The sequence below is a fragment of the Apium graveolens genome, chromosome 5 (genome assembly GCF_009905375.1).
Source record: "Apium graveolens cultivar Ventura chromosome 5, ASM990537v1, whole genome shotgun sequence".
Classification (NCBI taxonomy): Eukaryota; Viridiplantae; Streptophyta; class Magnoliopsida; order Apiales; family Apiaceae; genus Apium; species Apium graveolens.
The window spans coordinates 264,612,858-264,638,339 of NC_133651.1; positions in this window are offsets into that span (position 1 = coordinate 264,612,858).

Here is a 25,482-nt window from a genome sequence, read left to right on the forward strand (position 1 = left end):
TGTTGTGGTGATGATTTATGTGCAATTTTTTCTCCATCATTTTCTTTTCCAAAACACATCTCTACCAGGCGCTTTGCATAATAGCTTTCATACTTATACAAGAGCAGATATTAAAGTCTGTAAATGATTCATTTGTAGACCGTAGGTCCATATAATAATATCTTCTTAAAATCTGGTTCCATATAATATGTAGATTATGTTACTTTTATATACTATGTTGTTTCATTTTTCCAATCATACTTTTCTTGAATATCTGGGAAGTAACACCTATCAAGTACTTTCTTGTTTCAAATAAGATGTATATTATCTTTTGATTAAAATGCATGTTGATGATATAATTACCTTATTTGAGCATGTCATTACAATGTGATACACATTCTTCTTATTCAAGCTGATACGCATTTTTCAAATTCAAGCTTAAGAATTTTTAAGTGCTGTTGTCATGTGGAATTACCCTATTTCTCCCCACCCCTTATTGCTGTGTGCCCAAAAATCGGTATTAATATTGTTCAGGTGTGAATCAGATAGTATAGTCAAAATTGAGATATGAATGCCTGAAATCAAGGAAAAGACAAAGAGATTTCCTTCCTGAAAGAGGGTAAGGCGCACCCTATTGATACGTGGAGGCGCGCCTTATGGATATAAGAGAGTGATTGGGTATATGTAGCAAATGAAGGCGCACCCTATGGATCTGAAGAAGGCGTACCCTATTAGAAAAGGATGGGGAATTCCTTGTTAGCTCCCCACTTATAGTAAATCTTAGGGCGCGCCCGAATTGAGGAAGATGTCCTGGAAAGAGTTTCAATATTGATACTTGGACGGGCTCTTTGGAGGATTCAAGGAAGATGGAGACTATTATTGCTAACCTATTTGATAGAGGTAATCTATTGAAGAACTCCTTCCTGTAATGCAACCACATAAAGGCGGTGTCCATGGTCAGAGACCTCTAGGGGTATGCCTGGATGAAAGGCCTCCTTCTCTAGTCAATGAGTGTCCTCATTGAGAATGTGAGGAAAATTCTGGTGTGTGCTTTGGGAGCTCTATCTCTGTAGTCAACGGGTGTCCTCGTTGGGAGACTTCAGAGTATCCTGCACTTTGCACCCAAAAGCTTGGGATCACTTATCCTGTAATCTGGTAGGGGGTCCTTATTCGGGGGACAAGGATGCGTCCAATATTTGGGGTGAACTACGGCTATACATGCGTCCACGGACTAGAGAAACAGCTGGTAGCGGAGGGTTATCCTTGGCCAGGGAGATGCCTTATCCGTGAAGTCTCGAAGCCATGGATGAGCCTTGGGCCTTTGTGGTTGGGCCTCATCGGCGGACATTCCTAAAGCTAGTAGAAGACGGTTTCCAGTAGGTTTCCTACTGGGTCTCGGGACAAGAGATCTAAGCCCATAAGGTTTTTTGTTCCCCAAGAACTATGTTGGCTTGATTCCCTATAAATAGGGATACGTAGGCAAATTGCAAGGGGTAAGAAGCGAGAGCGCAAATGAGCCACCACTAACCCTAAGCAATCTCAGCCACCAATAATCACCACCACCAAACACTGTTCATACTTCCCGACGAACACTGTTCATCAAATCCGATGAATACTATTCACGTTATCTGATAAAAAACCACCGTCACAGATCTTATTTTCGGCTACGAACCACAAACTTTGTTGCTCCCAAATTCCTTAATTAATATATTGGCGCTAGAAGGAGGGACTAATCAAGATCTGCATCTAGGAGGAAAGATGTCTCAATATCGTGACAGAAGTTTTTATGATGGAAGTTCTGAAGAGGAGTCTGATCATGACTATGATCACCATGAGCCTTATGTTACACCTATGACTGATCGCCACACTCCAGATGTTGGGGGTCAACCACCTGTGCTGATCAATAATGCTGATTTGCTAGAACAGTTATACTATATGGGAGATGCTCTGAACGGGTTTGACTCAAGGCTAAGCACTGTGGAGTGATGTAAGACCAGAAGGGGCCTTCGCCATAATCGTTCCGCCCATGCACCAGGGAAGGTCCCCATGGCTCAGGGTCATACGTTGGCCGGTCGCGGTCGAACTGAAGGTGGGCGTATACCAATAACCCCGTGACGTCTGAATTATTCCAATGATGTAACCCCGATCCTTGAACTTATGGACGAAGATGCTGATGGTTGAGAAGTACTACGGGAAGATACCGGGTAGTCACTCACCCGCACCGGTCCGGGTGTAGTCTTGAGAAACGTCGACAAGCAGAGTCCATGCCGGAGAATGAGCAACGAGGCTTCACATCTTTAAAGGATCGCTTGGGGATCCGCCTGGGTGATGATGATCTAAGGATGTTGTTGTTGGAATGGCAAAAAGAGGCCGATCACGGAGATGTGATGCCCCATGGTACAATGCGTGTGCCCTTGAATTCTCATGAGAATCAGCAGCGGCACCACGGTCATGAGAGAGCTCCTCCCCTCCGATCGATGGACCGGTATGGTCGAGGATATGGAGGTGACCGTTGGAGAAGACCTCAATGGAGGGGGAGAGGCGGAGGTCGAGGTAGATACTTAGATGTATACCGACGGCATAACTATCATGGACACAGGGATTCTCGCGGAAATAATCAAGCAGAAAGTGATAACTATGCTGAGTATGATGGTCACATGAATGTGATAAACTATGATTGTGTGATGGCTCAGGACGGCAACCGAGGTCAAGGAGAGAATCTGGAGGGAAATTAAGGACAAAACCGAGAAGTGATTGTGATACCTGAGGACGCCCAAAACACCAACCAACAATAAGCTTCTCCAGGTGGATATTAGGTAGTAGTACCTCCACCTCAGCCCGAAGGTCCGCAACCTCACATGCAAACTATCCCGGGTGTGGGGACTTTCAATATGGATAATCTGAAGAGGCTGCTCAACCACTTGGAAGGAAGAGTAACGACCACAGCCGAAATTCCTTCTCCATTCTCTGTTGCAGTGAGAGAAGCTAAGTTGCCGGCCGATTATCATAACATTACTAGCGATCTCCATTTCCATGGAAGCTCAGATCCTTTGGAATTCTTGGGCCGATTCAATATAGAGATGGATGTGTATCAAGTTCCAGACTTGGCTCGATGCTGACTTTTGACGGCAACTTTCAGGGAGAGCTCCCAACAATGGTTTCAAAAGCTCGGTCCGGGGGTGATCACTTCTTGGGATCAAATGAAGACTTTGTTCGTGACCAAATTCTAAGCCGCTTTGAGATATGCTCCATCTATTACAACTCTTGCCAATGTCAAATAAAGGGAGAACGAAAGCTGGATGTCCTACTTCAAAAGGTTCAATGCTGAGTCCACCAGCGTGAGAGGTGCTTCAGACGAAGATTTTAAAAGTTTTTGATAGCAGGACTAAGGGTTGGTTCGGATTTCTGGAAGCATTTACAGGGAAAAGACCCGGCTACTCTGGCAGATATCTTTACTTTGGCAGAATGCTTCAAGGCCATAGAATAATCTCTGACAGAGGTACAACCAACTTCGCAAGCACGTTAGAGGGGCAGAGCCAGGAAGAGATATAGATCTCCAAACCCAAGATATCGAAAAGTAGCCGAAGCCCGAATCGGGTGAATGCTACGATGACAAGGAGGGAATGGAGCCCTCCCTCGAGCTATGATAATAGAATGAGCAGATACACACCTTTGGCCGCTTTGATTGAACACATCTTTGAGGTAAAAAAGAACATAAAGTTGTTTTGAATACCCGAGGCTCTGTCATCTTGGAAAAGCAAAGATAAGAAAAAATATTGTGAATACCAAGAGTCATCCGGACACAACACACTTGAGTGTCAGCAGCTAAAGGATAAAATCGAAGCTCTTATCAAGGAAGGTTATCTTGGAGAATGAGTGGTAAAGGAAGTCATGAGGCATAAAGATGGTGCCGAAAAAGTAAAGGAAGAAGGAGGATGTACCCCTCGGGGGTCTGACAATGAAACTCTGGAAGAAAATAAGTTTGTCAGGGATGGTAGCATCCGAGCAATCTACGGAGGAGATCCTGGGATGGAGTGCAGTAACAGAGCCTTGGAAAGGTATGCAAGGAAAGTCCAGTTTAGACCTCTAACTGACATTCACAGGGTGGAAGCTCGACCACCCAAAGTATTTAAGGGTGAGTCCATGGACATCACCTTCAAGGAAGCAGATGCACGATGGGTGCACCACTCCCACAATGATGCCTTGGTTATTTATATCCAAATCGGAACTAAGAACGTGTATGGAGCCTTCATAGACAATGGAAGCTCAACAAACATCCTCTACTATAGCACCTTTAAGAAGATGGGGCTGCCTGATCGGGATATGTCAGGAGAGGATTCTTGGGTCTATGGCTTCTCTGGTGAAGGAGTTCGCGTCATGGGATCAATCCGATTGCCATGTACCTTAGGAGAGAGCCCGTTGTCCGTAACAAAAATGCTCGAGTTCAAGGTCCTAAATCAGGAGTCATCCCATAATGTGCTGCTAGGACAACCATTTCTTAGGGAAATGAGGGTCATCACCTCAATTCACCATCTTACCATCAAATTTCCAACCCTAAATGGAGTTGGCAGTATAAAGGGCTCCTAGTATGATTCTCGGGAATGCTACAGGCAAGCTATGAGGGGTTTCAGGAGAAAGGATGCCCAAACTGGGGATGCGTCGGATGATGAACGAGAGAGAAGTATCGAGCAGCCAATTAAGGAAATTCGGGTCCATTACTTTGTTGACCAAGAAAATGAATACTCCCTTGAATTACCTTCAGCAACGCTGTTCTTAGAAGACGCTATTAGGATTGAGATGTTGGACGAAGAAGAGCCTCCGAACAAGATAGTCCAAGAAAATTTCAATGGGGAAAGACTCGAAGGGAGATTTGATGTCTTGCGGAGTCTTGGACAAGATGTGCATAAGGTAGATGCCACTCTTTCCAAGGGCGCACCCTTATCTTCAAAAATCCCGAAAGAAGTTGATGCCCCTGTGTTTTAGGGTGCGCCTTCTACCTTGACAAGTCTAAAAGAAGTGGATGCCCCTGTTATACAGGGCGCACCTTTAATAAATAATGAAGTTGATGTTCCTCTTCAAGAGGATGCGCCTTCTCTGCAAAATGATGAGGATCATAATCAGCTCAACTTAGATCCACGGATACCAATGCCAGCAGAAAAAATGGGGCCAACAGAAGACATAATTGAAATCCCTGCCGATGAAAAGGATCCAAACAAAGTCCTGAGAATTGGATCACAGTTGGCTCCAATATTGAAAGAAGGGCTTTCCATATTTCTCTTGGAAAATCTTGATATATTTGCGTAGAGCCATTCTGATATGGTGGGAATTGACCCAAAAGTCATGTTCCATCAATTGAATATCGATCCTAAGCATAAGGGAATCCGGCAAAAGTGCAGGGCCGTAAGTGGTGAAAGGGCTATAGCCTTAGTAGAGGAAATAGATAAACTTTTGGATGTTGGACTAATTAGAGAATCATTCTACCCAGATTGGTTGGCGAATCCGGTGTTAGTGAAAAAGCCTAACAATAAATGGAGAACATGTGTGGATTTCACTGATCTAAACAAGGCGTGTCCAAATGATAGCTTCCCTTTTCCAGGAATTGACCAGTTAGTCGATGCTACGACATGACATGCTCTGCTGAGTTTCATGGATGCATACTCTGGCTATAACCAAATCCCTATGTATGAACCTGACCAAGAGCACACTTCTTTCATTACTGATAGGGGGCTCTATTGCTACATCGGGATGCCATTTGGTTTAATCAATGCTGGGGAAACATATCAAAGGATGGTAAACAAAATGTTCAAGGGACAAATCGGGAAGATGATGGAGGTGTATGTGGATGATATGCTTGTGAAATCTAAAAGAGCGGAGGATCATATAGCGGACTTGGCTGAAATGTTCCACATTTTAAGAAAGTATAGGATGAAGCTGAATCCTCAGAATTGTGTGTTTGGTGTGGAGTCAGGGAAATTCCTAGGGTTTATGGTGAACCACCGGGGGATTGAGGCAAACCCTGCAAAAATCAAAGCCCTGCTAGACATGAAATCTCCCACTAGCATCAAGTAAGTGCAAATTTTAACGGGAAGGATTGCGGTGCTGAATCGATTTGTATCAAAGTCCTCAGACATGCAAGGAATTCTTTAAAGCAATTAAAGGGATAGGAAAAGACTTCGTGTGGACCTCAGATTGTGAAGAGGCCTATCAAAAAATCAAAAAACAATTGAGAAATCCTCCCATGTTGTCCAAGCTAGAGGATGGATAGAAATTGATTCTTTATTTGGCAATCTCAGAGTATTCAATCGGCGCGGAATTAGTAAAAGAAGAAGAAGGTCGACAGTCGCCGATATACTACGATAGTAAGAGGTTATTAGATGCAGAGACTAGATATACCAACATGGAGATAGCTTTGAAGCATTAATATGAAGAATTAATATGGCTTGAAGATAACTTTGGAAGTCAGGGTTGTGAACTTGATCACTCGGAGTGACTTAGAGTTAGTAGTAAACCAAGTCAACGGAGGTTTCCAGGCCCGAGGACCACGAACAGAGTTATATATGAGATGTGTGTAGCGTCTAATGAAAAAATTTGGAAGCGCCAGGCTAGAAAGTGTACCAAGGGAAGAAAATAGCAATGTAGATGCCTTGGCCAAGATGGGATCGCAAATGGATAGCGTGCTACTTGGACAAATTCCTTTGGGGATTCAATAAATCCCGAGTATTCCGGAAGTGGGTGTGTTCCAGACACAGGTGATCCCACAGGAGACCTGGATGACCCCATTCATAACTATACTTGAACAAGAACTTTTACAGAAGACAAGATACAGGCACGATGCCTTCACTACCAGGCTGCGAGGTACGTTGAGCATGATGGAGTGTTGTATAAGAGAAGATTAAATCAACCGCTGTTACGATGTGTGGATTTGGAAGAAGGAAATTATATTCTTAGAGAGGTGCACAAAAGTATTTATGGAAATTATTTGGGGGGTAATTTGTTGGCATTGAAAGTCCTTAGACAAGGATATTAATGACCAACCATGAAAGAAGATGCCTTCAACTTTGTTAGGGCATGTGATCATTGCCAACGATTCGCAAATTATTCCAATGCCCCAACAACATCTATCACTTCACTGACCAGTCCTTGGCCTTTCGCAATGTGGGGGATTGATCTCATTGGAGAATTGCCCAAGGCCAAGGGGGTGTGAAATATGCCGTGGTGGCTATTGATTATTTTACAAAATGGGCAGAAGCTATGCCACTGGTCACGATCACAACAAAGAAAATCAATGACTTTGTCTTCAACTCCATAGTCTGCAGGTTTGGTATTCCATATAAACTCATCTTGGACAATGGAAAGCAGTTTGACAGTCGAGAGTTAAGGAAGCTTTGTGAAGACTTGAATATCAAGAAAGATTTCGCTGCAGTATATCACCCGCAAAGTAATGGCCAGACCGAAGCCATAAACAAGATTATCAAACATACTTTGAAGGCTAAGCTGGAAGAAAAGAAAGGAGATTGGACGGAAGAGATGCCCATGGTCCTTTGGTCTTATAACACAACTCCGAGATCAACAACAAGAGAGTCTCCTTATTTACTAACTTATGGGTATGAGGCTATAGTTCCAGTAGAGGTAGGAGCTGGATCTCTGCGGAGGGATTTGTTCATTGAGGAAGATGCAGAATTTAATCAAAGGCTCCACTTGGATTTACTGGACGAATCCAAAATGAATTTTCAATTGAAGCTTGCTGCATATCAACAAAGAATTGCAAGGTATTTTAATAAAAAGGTGAAATCTGTGCCTTATAAGGTGGGAGACCTTGTGTTGCGAAAAGTCATGCCAAATACTAAAATAGCTCAGCATGGGGTGTTTGGAGCTAATTGGGAAGGACCATATAAGGTCAAGGCTATACTTTGGAAGGGAACCTATCGCTTGGAAGATTTGGATGGCAAGCTTATTCCCCGGGCTTGGAATGCAAAGAACTTGTAGAAGTATAATTAGTAGGTTGTGGCTTTGGCCCCCTCATTTATATGATTGATTTTTATGTAATAGACTAGTAGCAAATTAATTTCTCCTAACCTAGGGGTAGTATGCTTGACTACGAACCTTGGAACTAGTTGAAGGATAAAATTTTCAAATAATTTCCCCACAGAGCATAGTAACCACGGGACTGGTGTAATTTTTACACTATAGCGCATTATCAATAAAAGGAAAAAGTGGCTTCAAATTGTTTTATTTGCTTGGCATACATACTGTAAGAGAAAAGTTAAGGCGTGCCCTAACTTCAAGACCATTAATAATAAAGAAAAAGTCATTTGTAATACACAAACAAAAGATATCCATGATATCTAAGGAATATGTACTAAGAAATATGTCCTCTAAATTAACAATTGTAAAACCTCCTATCTAAGGATATCCGTTAGACAAAAGGCGCGCCCTAATAGGAGAAATATTATGTTCTAAGTTCACCCGTGGTTAAGACATTAAGCCGCGCCTTGATAGTAGAGTGTGCCTCAAACTTCTGTATACTTAGCAAATCTTGTTAAAGCAAAGATAAAAGTGTATGATTGTCTGGAAAAAGTTAAGACAAAAACTTGTACAAAAAATAGGCGCGCCCTAAAGGAAGAGGTGCCTTGACAAATTTTATCCTTGAAAGATTATTATACGAGAATGTTTACTATTAAGGCGCGTCTTACCCATTAGGATGCGCCATCTATTTGGTACTTAGAAACTTTTTGTAGAAAATCTACTCTTATATGCTAATGAAAAGAAATGAAGTTAGATGAAACCTTACGATAGTCATGATACAAAGTAAAGAGTAGAAAAAAATATAGTCATACAACTTTCCTTAACATCAAAAGAGGGCTGGCACCTCAAAATACTTAGAAATCCAGGAATACAAAGACAAGCTTAGGGCGCGTGTTAAGTGGCATTTATGTCTACTTAGAACATCCTATAAAGGCTTGAATTGGTATTTTGTACTCAAGTTATTTGTGTTTTTGATGTGTTTTTGTAGTGTTTTGCATTTCAGGTATAAATAAGGGATCAAGAAGATTTAGCATTACTCTGGTGCTAAATTGGTGTTAGGAAGGTGTTCTGGGAGTTTACTCGTGGAATGCCATCAAGAACCAGCAAACAAAAGAAAGAAAATTAGTTTTTCCAGAATGTCAGCGTGCCCGCGCTGTGCTAGCGCGCGGCCGCGCCAGAGAAGCAGAAGGACAACGCGCCCACGCTGGTGAAGCGCGCGGCCGCGCCGGGTCAATTTCTAGGAATCCTGTTTTAAATAGAAGACTGATTTTCTGGGCACTTGGACGATTTGAGGTTCTATATAAAGACAACTTAAAGACGTTTTTCATATGGGAGCTTAAGGAGGAGACATCAAGAAGACCTAGGAGCACAAATATAACCAAGAAGAAGAGGATCTAGTTTATTCTTGTGATTCTTTATTTTAAGTTGTAATCTTGGATACTAGTTTTCTTGTTTTGTTTAACATAAACTTTTGTTTAACGTACTTTGTTTATCATTCAGTTTTATAAAGACTTAGTTTATTATACCATGCTTTCATCGGAACCCACGGTGATGATGAGTTTGGTTATGGGCTAATCATTATCGTGGGGTTCTAGCGGATTTACTTATGGATTTCAATAGTTAATGTGTTTCTATACCTTAGTGTGTGGTGATTGTATGATATCCTAGTAATGGTTGTGCTTATTCGTCTTATGAGCGTCGCGAAATTATAAGATAGCGTGTTAATCTCTATTGAAGTAAAAGTGAATATAGGGGTTTAGAACTTGCCATGCTAGCATAGGTTCATGTATTTAATATGCATGATTCGTAGGTAATTTTAACCATCTTACTTGCCCTATGTAATCACGATAGGTAACTTGCACATTAAACAGTTGTGTTTTCAAATTCTATAGACATATAGGGTCTCAACATATTTGGTGTCTATTCAACTTCTATCTCTTTTGTGGATGTCTGGTAGTAGGGTATTCATACAACGAAAGTTGGCGTTTACTAGTTTCAGGTTATCTGATTAGTTGTCATCACCATTGCATGCTAAGGTTAAGAACGAAAGGCTATTGAATGAAGTAGTAATGAAGTTAGAATCCCATATTTATATCATATAGTAAATCAAACCTTTTAATCTCTTAGTTAATATTAGTTAGTATAATCTCTTAGTTAATCGAAGTTAAAAACATCGAAGTTAAAAACAATCTCAACTTGTTATCATCTTAGCATTGAATAATAACCATACCATTGTTGCATAAGTACATTGATTGAAATTAGCCTAAACTAGTCTTTGTGGGAACAAACTAGAATTAATTCTATATTTCTTGCGAACGCGTATACTTGCGTGAATATTAGTGCGTGTTTTCGCCTTAACAAGTTTTTGGCGCCGCTGTCGGGGACGCAGTGTTAATTTTTAGTTTATGTGCTTGATATCAGTGGTCGTTAAAGTTCACTAACTCGGATATTTTACTTACGTATTTACTTGTTGCTTTTTCAGGTACTCTAGAGAGCATTTATGCTAACATATTCTTGATTTCGAAAGAGAACACTAGATGAAGCGGAGGAAGATGTTTTAGCGGAGGAAGAAGTTATTTTAGAAGAGGAGAAAGTTGAAGAAAAAGCTCTTGTTGTAATGGGTGAACCAGAAGTGAATACAAAGGCTTTGATGGACTATTCTCAGCCGAAGATCAATGATATTTAGTCTAGCATTGTCAGACCAGCCATCGCGGCTAACACTTTTGAAATCAAGGCTATCACGATTCATATGGTGCAGAACTCGATTCAGTTTGGGGGTTCTCCGACGGAAGATCCCAATATGCATATTAGAGATTTCTGATGGAATTTACGGATGAGCGGAAGCGTGAAATAACAATTATTCCATAAAAACCATATACCGCACATATAGAAAAACATATAAAAAGGGAAAAACTGAGGAATCGAAACCATACCTTGTGAATCGAAGCTATATAATGATTGGATTGCTAGCAGTTGCTCCTCAGTGTGTGAAGCACTCTACCGGTATCCACCAAGAACGATCCGCTTCGATGAACCTTTTTATAAAACTAAGCTTTTATAAAAATGGAGTTTTGGGAGAGAGAGAGAGAAGAAGAAGATGGAGGCAAGGGTTTTCACAAAACCAAAATTGTGTGTTATGTTTTATGAGCCATCCATCTCATTCTATTTATAGGACTCTCCTAGGGTTTTATAATATATCTTTATATATATTAACCCCCATATTTTATCTTCATAAAATGCTTTAATAATAATTAAAACATTTTATTCACCACCTCGATCTGATCTAGAAACTCTCCATTCAAGTATTCACCACCTCGATCTGATCGAAAAGTTATAATACCATTTTAGTTTGTTTCTCCACTTCATACTTATACTCTTTGAACTTTTCAAAGGCATCAGACTTGTGTTTCATCAAACACATATCCGAATCTAGATCTATCATCTATGAAAGTAATGAAGTATGAAAATCCACCCATGGCTTGCGTAGACATTGGTCCACATATATATGTGTGTACCAATCCTAGCAAATCTGCAGCACTCTCTCCATGTCCACTAAATGGAGATTTGGTCATTTTACCCAATAGACAAGACTCGCATGTAGGATATGATTCAAAATCAAAAGGGGTCAAGTAACCCTTCCTTATGCAATGTCCGCAGTCTATTTTCACTAATATGACCAAGTCTGCAGTGCCAAAAGAAAGTGAGATTTTCATCATCCCTTTTCTTTTATTAGTTTGTTCAATCTGAAGTAAATTATGTCACATACATACAGACCATTATTTAAAATACCACATCAATAAAGAATATTATCTCTAAGGATAGAACATTCATTATTCTTAATAATAAAATGAAAAACCATCCAAATCCAACATAGGAATAGAAACAATATTCCTTACAATCGAGGAAATAAAATAACAATTATTTCAAACAATAGTCTTGCCCGTAGGCATATGTAAATGAAATGATCCTACATCTTCAGCAGCAACTCTTGCTCCATTTCCCATCAGTAGAATCACCTCCTCTTCCTCAAGAGTCCTACTTCTCCTTAGTCCCTGCAACGAATTGCAGATGTAAGAACCACAGGCGGTATCTAATACCCAAGTAGAAATTTGACTTAATGACATATTCATTTCTATCATGAACATTCCTGAATCAGAAGCGGTAGTCTCACTCCCTTTCTTCTTCTTCAACTCTGCAAGGTAAACCTTGCAGTTCCTCTTCCAGTGCCCCACCTTGTTACAGTAAAAGCAAACAACTTTTCTCTTGGGGTCTTCAGCTTTTGGTGGAACCGGCTTTTCTTCACCTACTTTCTTCTTCTTGGAAGGGTTCCTCTTCCTTATCTTAGGATTGGAACCTTCACCAAATAGAAGAACAAAACTCTTCTTAGGGGGAAAATTCGATTCCGCAGTCTTCAACATGTTGTGGAGTTCAGCCAGGCTGACATCCAGCTTATTCATGTGAAAGTTCACAACAAACTGCGAAAACGAACCCGGAAGTGATTGTAAGACCAAGTCTTGGCTCAGCTCCCCATCCATGGCAAAACCAAGTTGTCCAAGACGTTCAATCAAATTGATCATCTTAAGTACATGGTCGTTCACGGATGATCCCTCAGACATCCTATAACCGAACAGCTCCTTCGATATCTCATATCGAGCTGTCCTCCCTGCCACATCATACAACTCTTGTAGATGCATAAGGATAGTGTGAGCATCCATATGCTCATGCTGCTTCTGTAGCTCAATGTTCATGGAAGCTAGCATGATGCATTGAGCAACATTTGCATCATCTATCCACTTACGATACACAACATGTTCAACATTATGTGAATCGTTAGCAGGTTCAGTAGGCTTAGGTGAGTCAAGCACATATTCTAGCTTCTCCACCCTGAGAACAATTCTCAAGTTTCGAAGCCAGTCAGCAAAATTAGGATCAGTCAACTTGTGAGCATCTAGTATACTCCGGAGTGATAGTGCAGAAGACATAACAAATATAGTAAATCTGTGAATGATAAACACATAACAACACTTAGCAAATATTCAATTTCATTTCAAAACACTATATGAATCGGGTCTTTATTCATAAGTGGCTCCCACTAGTTTATCTAATTTATACACCCCCTAAGTCAAAATTAGGCATTCATAATGCTAGTGGGAATAGGGATCCTACATTCCATTACACAACCTCGGCTGTAGCACGAAACGTCATGTGATGTTCAATAGGCAGACAACTCTTGTCAATTACATCTTATGTTATTCCCTAATATAATTTTAGCCTCTTGAATAATTGAGTCACGGCTGTGGCACGACAAACTCAATATTCTAAGTCAAGTCTAACCCAATATTCTGTACAATTGAATCAGTCTCTAACGGCCCACGGCTGTGGCACGTAATGACCTTTAGATTCTAATTTAATGTACACATCTCTATGTAATAGACAAGTATTTCTTATTTCGAAATCAAAGCCCTCGGCTGTAGCATGAAACGACAATGATTTAAAATATAAGAACCACTTTCTATCATGTTGGAAGGCTATGACCGACACAAGCCCGTTGTGTCATTGGCCAATTACTACTTGATATTATTTAATTTTAGAGGGATTATATTACGTTACAATCATAATCATATTATAAAGAGATTCTTCCTTTTAAATTAAATATTTCAAATCAATAATCGATAATCAGATGATTCCCAGATCGGGTGGAGCATTGTCAAGAGGCGTCACTTAATAACCCTTTCTTACAGATAGAAATCTGTTGTTGACAGAATCATCCTTTCTCTCAAAATTGAAAATTCATATTTAATTACGTGTTTCATAAATACAAGAATCTCATGATTGTATTCATAATATTATTGTCAAGGCAAGAAACGATTCCTATTCTAGATTTTCTAGAGCACGCCTTATATTGATTTAAGTTCACCTAAATCTATCATCGCATGGTAAACACAGGCATATATCTCATATATAAAAATAAATAAACAAGTAAACATGCAATTAATATCATGTCACACATTGATATAATGATGTATGGATTTATTATAGCATTTAAAAGCAATTAAAACAATTAAAACATGCTTTAAAACACTTTCGGGAATATAAACAGTTCAAAACTTTTATATAAAAAATATTTGACCACTCCATTAGATCCTTCTCGGAAAAATAAATCCAACGATATATTGCACGCCCAAAACGGAGTTACGAAACTCCCAAAAAATTAAATTTAATGTGGACATACGGGCTGTAACGCATGTACGTAATGCGTTACAACACTGTTGAGCCATTTACGCGTGTAACGCATTCCGTAAATGCGCAACAGTGTGTAACGCATTCACGGAATGCGCAACACACCCCTTCCCCGCGTGCAGCGCACGCGCCTGGCACAGTCGCAACAGGTTTTTATTTTTTTTATTTTTTTTCTGTTTCTTCTTCCTGCCGTGTCTGTTGGTCTTTCTTGTTGTTACAAAAAAATAGAAGTAACTCCCCCTTTCCCTTTACTCTCTTATTAATAACTCTTTATTAATTTATTATTTTAATTTTATTATTAATAAATTAATTAACATTTAATTAATAAATTAATAAAAATTAAAATAATATGATTTCTTAAATCAGGGAGTAGCAGAAAAATACCAAATCAGCCATGGGTCCTTGTGCAAATTTTAATCATAATTATTCACATGCATAATTATTTCATGAATTTTAATTAAAGAATTTTTAAAAAATTCATAACAAATAATCTACACATCACAAAATTATGAAAAAAATACCTAGATGATCTACAACACTTGTAGAACCCAGATCAGTAGTCAAAATTTCATGCAAAAATTATTTCGAATTAATTCATAATTAAATACAAATAAACTTGCAAAAATCATAATAAATCCATACATGCATTAAAAAATCTGAAATTTTTTATATGAATCTCTATATGCAGAACCTAGCTCTGATGCCAATGATGGAATTTACGGATGAGTGGAAGCGTGAAATAACAATTATTCCGTAAAAACCATATACTGCACATATAGAAAAACATATAAAAGGGAAAAACTGAGGAATCGAAACCATACCTCGTGAATCGAAGCTATATAATGATTGGAGTGCTAGCAGTTGCTCCTCAGTGTGTGAAGCACTCTACCGATATCCACCAAGAACGATCCGCTTCGATGAACCTTTTTATAAAACTAAGCTTTTATAAAAATGGAGTTTTGGGAGAGAGAGAGAGAAGAAGAAGATGGAGGCTAGGGTTTTCACAAAACCAAAATTGTGTGTTATGTTTTATGAGCCATCCATCTCATTCTATTTATAGGACTCTCCTAGGGTTTTATAATATATCTTTATATATATTAACCCCCACATTTTATCTTCATGCTTTAATAATAATTAAAACTATTTTAATCATTATTTCTTTTTCTTAACTATTTAGAAAATAATTCTCTCTCTCATTTTTCATCAAAGAAAATATTCTTTTATGGTGTGACCCTGTAGGTTCAAAATTATGCCAGTAGTAGAAATAAATAATAATAAACTATTATTAATTATTTATATGAATATTAAAATTCACTAAATATAATTAACTGATTAATTATATTTATTCTACATCGTGAGTGATGCTTCTCAACATATCGCGACTATCCGGATAATATGAATTCACTGCTTAGAATACCAAGAACCTATTCAGTGAATAGTTACCGTACAATTAACTCCTTCTACCCTCCAATGTCCTGATTAAATACAAGGCATGGATCTTGTGTCAAGCCTATCTAATTTAATCATTTGCTTTTCCATTCACTATGCTCAGTTCTATGTAAATTAGAAACTCCTTTCTAATTTCATTCACTCTGGCCAGAGATTCCTGAACTAGCATAAGTGGATCAGCTTTGAACATTCTCTTCCTTCACTGGAAGGGGTAGATCCTATATTGATCATACACTATCTTCGTGTACAAATTCCTAGTAGAGCCCTATTAATTGTCCCTGGAGACTAAGAACTAAACCAAAGCATAGTTCAGTGTACACAAGATGACTATGATGACCTCAAGTCTAAGGATACTTTGTACAACTATCACTATGTGAACAACTGCTGACACGTGAGTGAACTCCATCAGTTGTTCAGCTGTGCGAGTCATGTTCAGTGAACTTATTCTATAATAAGCACCTACATACTAGCTATAGTATCACCACACAAATATCTATGAGAACAGACATCCTTCATAATGAAGCAAGCATAGTATGTACCGATCTTTGTGGATTATTAATTACAAGTTAGTAATCCTATGACCAGGAACTATTTAAGTTTAGAGTTATCATCTTTTAGGTCTCACTATTATGATCTCATCATAATCCATAAAAAGCTTTACTCTAAACTATGGTATATCTTATTTAAACATTTAAATAGATAGAGCCCGTAATAAAAATAAAACAAGTCTTTTATTAATTATCAATGAAATCAAAACAGATTTGAAAGGCATATGGCATAGCCTATTTGTATATTCGAGGATTTAACTCAACTCAAATAAGAATGTAATAAGTAAATAGTGGATCTATCGTTAGAGAGATCTCATATAGTAACATCTGTCAAAGGGTTAAGAAACATTATTCATCTACAGACTTGAAGACTTAATTCACTGGAAGAAGCTCAAGAAATTGATCAAGCCTCAGTGATATAAATCAGGATTGTGGATTTAATCAAGTGACAAAGATCTCGTCAGGGTATCAATTAATTACAAGGATTTAGTCTGAAGAAAATCAAGAGTATCAAGGTCAAGACTTGAAGAAACGTCACGGAAGTTAGTCACTCATGAACCAGACAGTACATCGAGTGTCAACATTGAAGTGGTGGAATTGATTCATACTTGACAGTAATTTTCAGAAGCTTTTCAGAAGAATGGTTGCTGCTCAAGATTAATATTAATTCTCTATTAATTAATTAAGTCATATAATTTAATTAAGAAAATAAATTATATCTGCAAAGATTAATTTATTGATTAATTGAATTAATTGATTAATTAATTCAGAATTAATATTAAGGATTTTCAGAATTATTATTAGATTAAAATCTATTAATAATTCAGTAAGACAATTTGATTTGAACTACTATGACAATCGGTATGACAATTGATAGTCATACCGAAAGTCTTGCTAGTTCATTCTGATTGTCTTGCTAGCTATTGGGATTGTCTTGCTAGTTCAAAAGGATAGTCTCACCGAAAGTCCTACCAGTTCAAATGGATTGTCATACCAGTTCATTTGATTGTCTTGCCGAAAGTCTTGCTGAGTAAACTAGATGGTTTTGTTTACTTAAACAACAAAACACAGCAGAAGACAATAATGCAATAATTCAACAACAACACAAGTCAAGAACTCAGCAGAAAACAAAGGCTCAACATTTTATTTTTCATCTGCTTTATTCAAGATCAAAATTCTAGATTGAAAAGTTAAATCCAATCCACTAGAATTATTTATCTTGTTCTTGTGTATCAATCTAGCGGATTAAAATCCCTAGAACTTAATCTCAAATCGCATTTAGCATTTGATCTTTAATTACAAAAATAGAAAAAGTTCATGTTGAATTTATTCTAGATTTGTAATAATTGATTTGAGATTAATCCCTTGTAACCGATACCGTAGTTGTAACACCTTTCAAGTTTAATAAAAGTTTTATTTAACTCGAATTTTGTTTCACTTTTTTATTCCGCATTTTATTCGCTTAAACGGTATTGTTTGCATTCAACCCCCCTTCTACAAACAAATTGGGACCTAACAATTGGTATCAGAGCCTTCTGATTAACGTACAAATCTAGATCCTAGACTTTTGTGTTTCTTTCACTTCTTGAATTTTTTATTCACTCAAAAATTCATAATGACTACACAAAAAGTTGGAACCGTTAAAATTCCACTTTTCGATAAAGAAAATTATGTTATGTGGAATAAGAAGATGCTACTGTTTTTACAGGTTGCTAATCCCAAATATTTGCAAGTGTTAAAGAAGGGTCCAAAAATTCCTATGGTTATTGAACCAGAGGTAATAGAAAATGATGTGGTGATCACCAAAGCGAGAACTTATGTGAAGGATCCTGAGGACTTCTCTCCTGCTGAAATAGAAGAAGCCTCCCTGGATGCTAGCCTTCAATTAATCTTAGTAGATTCCCTTAATCCCTTGATGAATAGACATGTGATGAATTGTAAAGATTCCAAACATATCTGGGAAACTATTGAGATTATTAATGAAGGCACAGAGGAAGTTAGGGAGAACAAACTAGAAATCCTAACCTCTGAGTATGAATACTTTAAATCCAATCCAGGGGAAGGAATCACTGAAGTGTTTGAGAGGTACAATGCATTGATCAATAACCTGAACATTAATGGTAAATACTATTCCATCAGGGAGGTCAACAAAAAGTTCCTTTTAACACTGCCAACTCATCTCGAACATAGAATCACTGCCATAAGAGAAGCAAGAGATCCGAGTGAGATTTCTTTGGAAAGGCTCTATGGTGTGTTAAAGACTTATGAGTTGGAGCAGATTCAGCAGAAGGAAGTTTACGGGAAAGGAAGAGTGGTCAGCACGTCTACTGCTCTAGTTGCTGATGAACAACAACAACAACCACAATATCAACAACAATCTCAACAGTCAGAAAGAATGGTACAGTCTTCCAAGGTTGAAGATAATGTGATAGTAGCAGAATTTGATTCTCCTACTACAAATCAATCAGGAGATTATTATTATTCCTTGGAAGAACTGGAGCAATTGGAGGATGAGTCAATGGCCCTGATTGTCAAGAGATTCTCAAATGTCAGATTCAAAAGGAATCCCAAGTTCAAGTACAAGTCCAACTATAACAGATTCCAGAAAGGTGGATCTTCATCCTCTAACACCAGCAGTGGTGGGTATAAAACAGGGATGGTTGATCGAAGCATCATTCGATGTTTCAACTGCAATGAGTTGGGACACTTTGCCACAGAATGCAGGAAGCCAAAACAAGCTAGAAAGAACTCTTACGATTCTAATCAGAAGAGTAAATCTGAAAGGGCTTACCTGGAAAAGGGAAGAAGCTGGGATGATACTGACAGTGAAGATGAAGAAGTTGGGAATCTTGCTCTCATGGCTAGTGATGCAAGCACCTCATCGTCAAGAAAAGAGGTAAAATTTACTGATGCTGAATTAGTTTATCATCTAGGAGGTTCCTTAGATTGTGCTCGTCGTGAAAATGAATTGTTAAATCAACAAATCAAAGACCTTGAGAAAGAGGTCAATGAATTAAGACTTGTACACATTAATCAAGATAAATTAAAAGATCAAGTGTCTTTTCTAGAGAATAGAGTTGACTGTTATAGAAAACTTGAAACTATTCTTAAAGACAAGATCACTGGTCTTGAGGCTAAGGTTAAAGCTTACTTTAATTCTTGTTCGAAGTCCAAAGAGTTTTACAATAAGCAAGCTGTTAATCAAACATCTGGTATAGGTTATGATTACAATGCTGCTATTGGAAAATTAGGCATAACTCCCCTCCTCATGTCTGTGCTAAAGGCAGGGAAGTACCACATGTGCTTAAGGGTGTTGATGAACCCCTCTATAAAGAATCAATTGCTGAACCATTTGATGAGACCTCTTTTATTATTCAAGAAGAAATCTGTGCTGAAGATAATGCTAATGAGAAAGCTGTCTCCAAGTCAAGTGTGTCAAAAGTTCCAGTCAAGGTTGTGAAAGCAACTGAGACTAACTCAGACACACATGAGTTGGATAACACAAATGCCATGTCTACCATGCATAAGTTGCCTATTGTTAATCCTTCTCATAAAGCATGTGGTGTTCCTGATTGTATGTCTTATGCTTTTAATCTGATGTTTGCTTATTTTAATGGTAAGCATGTTTCTAATGATAAGACTACTCCTCGTCAGCATGTGAATAATAGAAAGCATGATAGGTCTAAGACTGCTAGTCCTCCTAAAGCTAGAAAGGAGACATTTGTGCGTAAGCCTAAACAGAAATTTGTCAAGGCTGTTCACAAGGTCAAATGTTCAGTCATTGAGAATGTTGAGAATATTAAAATTAAGAATGTTGTTTTGCCTGATAAAGGCCAATTTTACAAGTATGCCGGACCCAGCCAAGCTTGGGTTCCGAAGAAGGTCTAATCCATTTGTATTGCAGGGCATTAAACAGGTACAACCGGTAGTGTGGATTCTTGACAGCGGATCGTCAAGACATATGACCGGAGATAGAGCCCTGCTATCAAATATGGTTGAGAAAGCTGGCCCAGTGGTTACCTTTGGAGATAACATCAAAGGTTTAACGGAGGGATATGGCTGTTTGCTAGCTGGAAATGTTATCATTGAAAATGTATATGTTGTGCAAGGACTTGAACACAATCTGCTTAGCATTAGTCAGTTCTGTGACAACGGCTACAATGTTTTATTCGGCAAGCTGAAGTGTCAGATTCTGCACAAGAAAAGTGAAAAACCCTCCTTAATGGGAATCCGGAAAGGAAATCTGTTCGTAGCTGACATGAACTCTGTAAGCAATCCTGAAGTCAATTATTTCTATACAAAGGCATCGTCAGATGAGAGTTGGCTATGGCACAAGAGACTTTATCATCTCAATTTTAAAACAATGAATTCTCTTGTAAAAAGAGAATTGGTAAGAGGTCTGCCTCAACTAGAATTCTCTCCAGAAGGACTATGTGAGGCTTGCCAGAAAGGAAAGTCAAAGAAAGCAAGTCACAGAGGCACTAACACATCTTCCATAACTGGTGTTCTGCAATTATTGCACATGGATTTATTTGGACCAGTTAATGTCCTTTTGATGTCAAAGAAGTGTTACTGTCTTGTGATAGTTGATGACTATTCCAAGTATACGTGGGTTTTATTTCTTCACTCTAAGGATGAAACACCACAAGTTGTGATTGATCATATCAAGATGATTGAGTTAGATTCTAACGTCCCTGTTAGAGCAATAAGGTCAGATAATGGGACAGAATTCAAGAATGCACTTCTCAATGAATTCTGTACAGACAAAGGGATTACCAGACAATTTTCAGCTCCTAGAACCCCTCAGCAAAATGGAGTGGTAGAAAGGAAGAATCGTACATTGATTGAAGCTGCAAGAACGATGTTAAGTGAATCCGGTCTTCCAATGTACTTTTGGGCTGAAGCTGTCAATACTGCATGTTATACTCAGAATCGAACTCTAATCAACAAAGACTTCATGAAAACTCCTTATGAGATTTTGAATGAACAGAAACCTTCTATCAAATACTTTCATGTATTTGGTGCCAGATGCTTCGTGCTCAAGGATGGAGATGAGCGTCGTGGTAAATTCGAGGCAAAGGCATATGAGGGTATTTTTGTTGGATATGGAAGAAGATCATACAGAGTGTATATCATTGATCAACACAAAGTACCTGAAAGTGTCAATGTTACATTTGATGACACTAAACTCCCTAGTATCCAAACTGAAGATCCTTCTGAGAAACTGAAGTTTGATGATATGTCAGATTCAGAATCAGAACATGGTCAAGAACCTGAGGTTGTTGCTGGTGAAGAACCTGTTAATCTTGATGATACTCAAGGTAATAGTGATGGAAACTTTGGCAACAATGTAGATACCACTGCTACTGATGGAGAATCTTCAAGTCAACATGGCAACAACTTAGGGGGAGATGCTGAAGGATCATCTAGTAGGACACAACATCACAATGAATTTCAAGGCGAATCATCAAGATCAAATCTTCCAAGACAGACTGTCTGGAATAAAGCTCACCCTTTTGAGTTGATTATTGGTGATCCAGATGTTGGAGTCAGAACTAGACGTGCTACTCAAAATGAGTGTCTGTTCTCAGGATTTCTTTCTGAGATGGAACCCAAGAAGATTGAAGAAGCACTAACTGATCCAGATTGGGTGATTGCTATGCAAGATGAGCTCAATCAGTTTGAAAGTCAATAAGTCTGGAAACTAGTACCTAGACCTACACACAAGAAAGCTGTTGGTACTAGGTGGGTATTCAGGAATAAACTAGATGAAGATGGTGTGGTTACAAGAAACAAGGCAAGACTGGTAGCAAAAGGGTATTCTCAAGCTGAAGGGATTGATTATGATGAAACCTATGCTCCAGTGGCTAGACTTAAGGCCATCAGGATATTTCTGGCATTCGCAGCATTCTCAAACTTTAAAGTTTATCAAATGGATGTCAAGAGCGCCTTTCTGAATGGAAAGCTGGATGAAGAGGTATATGTAGAGCAACCTCCTGGTTTTGAAGATCCAAATCATTTGGTTTTTGTCTTCTTTCTTTTCAAGGCTATCTATGGGCTAAAACAGTCTCCAAGAAAATGGTATGACACTCTCTCTGAATTTCTTATTGAAAATAGCTTTATTAGAGGTGTCATAGACAAAACTCTCTTTTCTAAAAAACATAAGAATGATACTATATTAGTCCAAGTCTATGTGGATGATATAATATTTGGGTCTACCAATGATAATCTCTTTAAGAGATTTGCTAAGTTAATGCACAGCAAGTTTGAAATGAGCATGATGGGAGAGCTGAAGTTCTTTCTTGGATTACAAGTAAATCAAAGGTTAGATGGAACATTTATTTGTCAGTCCAAGTATCTCAAGGAACTCCTCAAAAAGTACAATCTAGAGGATTCTGCATCAGCAAGGACTCCATCAACTACAGCTGTCAAGCTTGGACCATTGTGAAAACTCCATTAAGGTAGATGTCACAAGCTACAGAGGTATGATTGGCTCGTTACTCTATCTTACTGCAAGTAGACCAGATATTATGTATGCTACATGCTTATGTGCAAGGTTCCAAGCGGATCCTAGAGATATTCATCTCGTTGCTGTTAAACGAATCTTAAGATATCTTAAGGGAACACCAAATCTAGGTATTTGGTACCCTAAAGAATCTGGTTTTAACCTTGTTGGATATACAGATTCAGATTACGCAGGAAGTGTTGTTGATAGGAAAAGCACCTCAGGAAGTTGTCAATTCCTAGGAAGCAGGCTAGTCTCATGGTACAGCAAGAAACAGCAAACAGTTTCCAACTCAACGGCCGAGGCTGAATATATTGCTGCTGGAAGCTGCTGTGCTCAGATCTTATGGATTAGGAACCAGCTACGGGACTATGGCTCTGTATTGAACAAAATTCCTATTTTATGTGACAATACAAGTGCAATAGCCATCACCAACAACCCTGTGCAGCACTCGAGGACAAAGCACATTGACATCAGGTATCATTTTATTAGAGAGCACGTCATGAATGGTACTGTTGAACTATTCTTTGTTCCAATAGAAGAACAAATAGCAGATATTTTCACTAAACCACTTGATGAATCCACATTTACCAGATTAGTTGGTAAATTGGGCATGTTGAATAGTTTTAGTGATTAATTTAGTTAATATCTGAGATCTGTTCTTGAATGAATTTACAAATGAATTTTTCATAAATGAAAAATTCATTTGCAAATTTGTTTTATCATTCTATCATATTTCTTGCTTATTTCTATGGAATTTTTATTATCTTATCTGTTTTATTTACTCGACTTGTTAACTTCAAATATCTCAGAATATTTTATTTTCTCTAAAAATATTTTTCTATGAATTTTATTTGCTAAAATTCAACAGAAATCTATTTTTGAAATAAAAATAATTAATTCTGAAATATTGTCTTTATTTTTGTAAATATTTTCTGAATTTTTACTATTAATATAAGACTTTACTTCAGTTTTCCATATTTTTTAATATATTCTGTAAATAATATATATAGTCTTTCTACTGGAATGACAATCTGCAAGACAATTAAAATTGTCTTGCTGAAAATCATTTCAGTACACATGTATATATAAATCTGTTAATACTTATTTTTTCTTATTCTAGAATGACAATCGGCAAAGTCATTTTAGTAATAATGATTGGTTATTTTAAAATCAGATTAATTTTATAACTGGCAAGACAATCGGTATGACTATTGATTGTCATGCCAGTAATAAAATTAATATCAGAATTATATTATTTTATTTTATACTGGTATGACAATCGGTATGACTATCAGATTGTCATACCAGTTATTTATTTTTATTTGTTTTTTTTTCTGTCTTTAAGCTAGCTGGTGTGACAATCGGTATGACAATCGGTATGACAATCGGTATGACAATCGGTATGACAATCCGATTGTCATACCAGTTATACTACTTAACATGTTTTTGTGTGTGTTTTTAGGTTCATCAGTTCATTTTCTTCAGTTTTTTTAAAAAAAAAAAAATTCAACAGCTTTTCTTCTCTCTTTTCTCTCTTCGATCAAAAACAATTTCAACTGCCTTTGATTCTCCTTTGCTCGAGTCTTTACTCAGCAATCTAAATCATCACTCCTGTGATATATACTTACATATATATACATACAGGAGTGCTGCCAAAATTTTTTCAATTTTTTTTTAATCATTGTGTTTGTTGATTTTGGGTATTTTTGATTTAAATTTTAATTTCTGTTTTGTGTCTTTTGGCTTTTCAAATCTGCGTTTGTGAGTTAAGAATTTTAACGAGATACATTTCTGTCTAAATTTTTCGATTATAATTAATTTAATTCGAATTATTAAATTAATTTAATTAATTCGAATTTTCTTAATATTATTCTTAAAATTCTGAAAGTGTGTGTCTTATTATTATTTTAAATGGCTCTCAATTTCCAAATTGTCGCGCATGATCAGGTTGGTTATTTTAATCCGGAAAAATGTGATGTGGAAAAATTTAACCTTGGATTAGATTTTTAAATGACCATTCGATTGTTAGCTCTGCTATTAAATCAAATGTGATTTTAAATGTCGATCTGCTTAGACTGATTTGCACAACCTCTACTGTGGCCGATGATTCAAAATCTTTTTCATTCACCGTGGCAAACACACAGTATGTGGTTGATGAAACAGTAGTCAATCAGGCATTAAATTTTCTATTGGACAATTTCTGTAATTTACCCTCTGAAAATGATATCACAAACTTTTTCCATGCTATTCACTATCAGGGGGTGATCAATTTAACCAAACTTTCAAAATCCAATTTGGTGTCTGAATGGGATATTTTCTTCGATACACTTTCTAAAGTGTTTTCCAACTGCACTAAATCCATCTTTCACAACATCACTTCCACTCTGCAGTATATTGGTCTTGCGGTTGTTTTCAATCAAAGGATCAATTTTGGCAAACTACTTTTTCCCATTCTCTTGAGACGTCTCACTACTGCTTTACGTGATTATTCTACAAATCGTAGGGTATCATGTTACTATGCTCGTTTTCTCATGCTTATAGCAGATCATCTTCTCACACCTGAGCACAAAGCCCTTTTTGCTAACTCCGCAGTAACCGAACCCCCTCCGGTAAGCAAAAAGATTTACACCCGCCAAGACACAACCTTCAAATTCATGCAAGTTCCGGTACTTGTATCTGCTTTCATGGCCACCTATATTCCTTTACCTATTTTCAATCTTCCCGGTCATGAAC